Raw genomic sequence first — 3,293 nt, forward strand, 5'->3', positions numbered from 1 at the left:
CACTTATTCTTAATATAAAACTTATGCAAAGTGTGCAACAAATAAAACCTATAGAAAACAGATGTTTCCATCACAATCTGTTGCTTTTCCGAATAATATTTTGAAAACACATTCCTTCAGCCATTATACAGTTCTTAAAATACAAAAGATATTAAATGTTTATTTATTTTTGAGAGAGAGTAATGGGGGGAGGGGCAGAGAGAGGGAGATAGGATCCAAAGTGGGTTCTGCCCTGACAGCAGAGAGCCCAATGTGGAGCTTGAACTCATGGACCATGAGATTATGACCTAAGCCAAAGTCTGACACTTAACTGACTGAGCCACCCAGGTACCCCCAAAAGAAATTAAATCTGTAAGAATGCCTAGTAGATGGGATTCTGTTCACAGGACTTGGTACTTGGTGGTTTATGCTTCAGTACATGTCACACCATCCACCTCCATTCATGCCACCTTGCCCATAGTAACCTCCACTGCCTGACTATCATGGCCATAACCACTCAAACCACCCGGAGTACCAATCCTTCGCTGTAACTGTCCCCCATTTCCATCCTTCCAATGGATCCATAATCTCTCTCATTATCCATTCCATCTCTGCTACAGCACCCATTCCAGAACCTCCCATGCCAGACTAGAATTCAAGAAGAGTTTAATGTATTGGTATTGCATCGATTCTTACCGTTAGACATGGTAGCTACTGCATCCTTATATGTTACAAACTCTACATCTGCTTCGCCTGTTGCTCTGTCACCAGCTCCAATATCAGTATCAACTCATATTGGATTTAGTCATGGGGAAAATTAGCGATGTTATTTTCAGTTGAATTAAAAGGTAATCCTCCCATATGTACAAAATGACCACCGAAAAAACCTGAACTTGCATCACCAGCTCCCCCTAGCCATGCCCATCAATATCAACTCTCAATCTGTCATCAAAGCCATCATTTCCATAGCCATAATTATTATAGCCATAATAGTTACCAAAGCCTCCACAACTAGGGACACTGGGGGAGAAAAAGACAGGACAGATGTCAGAGATGGAGCAAATATATTATTAACAGAATTCTATTTAGTTAAAAAATACATAGAGCCTAATGTGTGTCAAGCATTGTGCTGAATGCTTTGAAATACAGCCGAGCCCTAATTTGATATAAAACACAAGAAAAAGATAATCCCATAGTTTGGAAACAGTATGACTATGAGAAAGATATTTAAATGAATAAGAATAAAGATGTCAGAAAGTTGGATCTTGATTGCTGGTACAGGTGAAGGAAGACACATCATTTGATTCAACTCTTAATAGGAAACTTGTTTTTGTTTCTAAATAACAAAGTAAAATGCTGCAGTTCTTATTATTTTTGGGAACTATTTGGAAAAATCTTTTCCATCAATGCCTCCCCTCCCTCCAGTTACAGTATGATAACTTTGATGAATACTTGACTTAGAATAAATGACCTCCTTTCATCTCACTGGTAGTTTTACATAGCTAGAAAAAGCTGCCAAAACTTAAAAATGGGAAGTATGAAAATGTGGCTCAAACATCATTATTTCATATAGTATATGTATATACACATATACATATTTACTAATTTCCCTTCTAACATTTTTAGAATATCGATACTTTACTCTTCATTTGATTTAATATAAGGCTCCAGATTTTATCTTCAATCTGAAATTTTCCTTTCAAAGAGAGATAAGAATTTACATTTTTTAAAGTTTGTTTGTTTATTTAGAGAATGAGCAGGGAAGGGGCAGCGGAGAGGGACGCAGAGGATCCAAAACAGTCTCTGTGCTGACAGCAGAGAGCCTGACATGGGCTCAAACTCACAAACTTTGAGATCATGACCTGAGCTGAAGTCCGACACTTTGACTGACTGAGCTACCCAGGCACCCTGAGTGAGATAAGGATATGAATGACTTTCCTTTTTGCCAGTCTAGGTGCCCCGATGAATATTGGTTTATAGGTATTCAAGTACTGAAACCTCTCAGAATCGATTGATTTCTCAAAGTTTCTTTCATATAGGAAATCTTTTCCTCTTACCTCTAAAAAGTTATTATTATCAATATTATGGAGACCGACAGAGAGATGAAAGGTATGGGACATTTTCTAAAATAAGGTTTCTGTGGAGTGTGTGTGTGTGTGTGTGTGTGCATGCACGTGTGGTGTGTACACACATGCGTGTGCTCATCCATACCCATTGGTGGTGGTAAAATATTTTCTTTCCCCTTTACAAATAAAAATGTCTTATTCTAAAGAAGATACATAAACTATCAAATGCAATGTGATGTTTTTGTTAAATAATAAGCAACGGAAGCATACAGAAATAAATATTTCTCATGGAGGTAAAATATATACAACTATAAAATCATAAATATACTGGAGAATTATAATATGAATTTGTAAATTGTATGCAAATAGCTTGAAACCAGATCTATAAAGACATAAATAAAGCAACAAGACTGAAAGGTTTATATGTTGGCTTGTTTATAGAGTAGCACAAACATTTTTCTTTTTTAATTGGCAATTAATTTTCGGCAGCCATCTAGGTACTTTCATGTCAAATTACTTTTCCTACACTAAACAAGATTAGGCATCCAAGCAGCAAAGCATTTACGTGAAAAGTGAGAAACTGACTGTCAAGTAGATATTTTCCACCTATAACCAATTAAAATGTTTCTTTTTTGATGAATGGGTGTTGTAATTTCACATTTTGTATTTTTACCTAAGCACATACCTGTGTAACATCCCAGTTCACAAAGGCTAAAAAAGATGGGTACTGAGATTTCTTTTATTCCTTTTATTCAATACACCTTCAGAATGAAGCAAGCATTTTTGTGCTGTTTCAAAGACAGAGCTTTCTTATGCTACTGCACACAAAAATATAGCAACAGTTCATGTACGTATATATGTTTAGGGGCATATATGTGTGTATGTGTGTATAAGTGTATCAACACACGTGTTTTTATAAACCTCAAAAAATATTTTAATCAAATGATTTTTAGTCTCTTGGTTCCTTGTAGATTATCATTTCACATTAAAATGTAGAGATGTCTGTATTTAAAAATTAAACCATTGACACATCAGGTAAAAAAGTAATGTATTATTGATAATCTTCAAGTGAATGACATAAAAAGGAAAATATTGATTTTTTGGAAGATGTCTCATTTTTCTTACTTCACAGAAGACTGATGCAGGTTCATGAGCCTATCAATATTATTTGAATTAATGCATATTCCCTGCTATTGATTGCCTTAACAATGATTGTCATAACTGATTTATGGGCACTTATGCCTGTTA

At 35.4% G+C, this 3,293-nt stretch overlaps 1 pseudogene; it reads right to left on the minus strand.

Annotated features, from left to right (window-relative positions):
- Positions 1-411: 411 nt before the first annotated feature.
- On the minus strand, positions 412-2,741 carry LOC121037902 (heterogeneous nuclear ribonucleoprotein H3-like; annotated as a pseudogene).
- Between the last annotated feature and the right edge of the window lie 552 nt (positions 2,742-3,293).

Source organism: Herpailurus yagouaroundi, unplaced genomic scaffold (assembly GCF_014898765.1).
Source record: "Herpailurus yagouaroundi ecotype Mexico unplaced genomic scaffold, PumYag 164, whole genome shotgun sequence".
NCBI classification, from domain to species: Eukaryota; Metazoa; Chordata; class Mammalia; order Carnivora; family Felidae; genus Herpailurus; species Herpailurus yagouaroundi.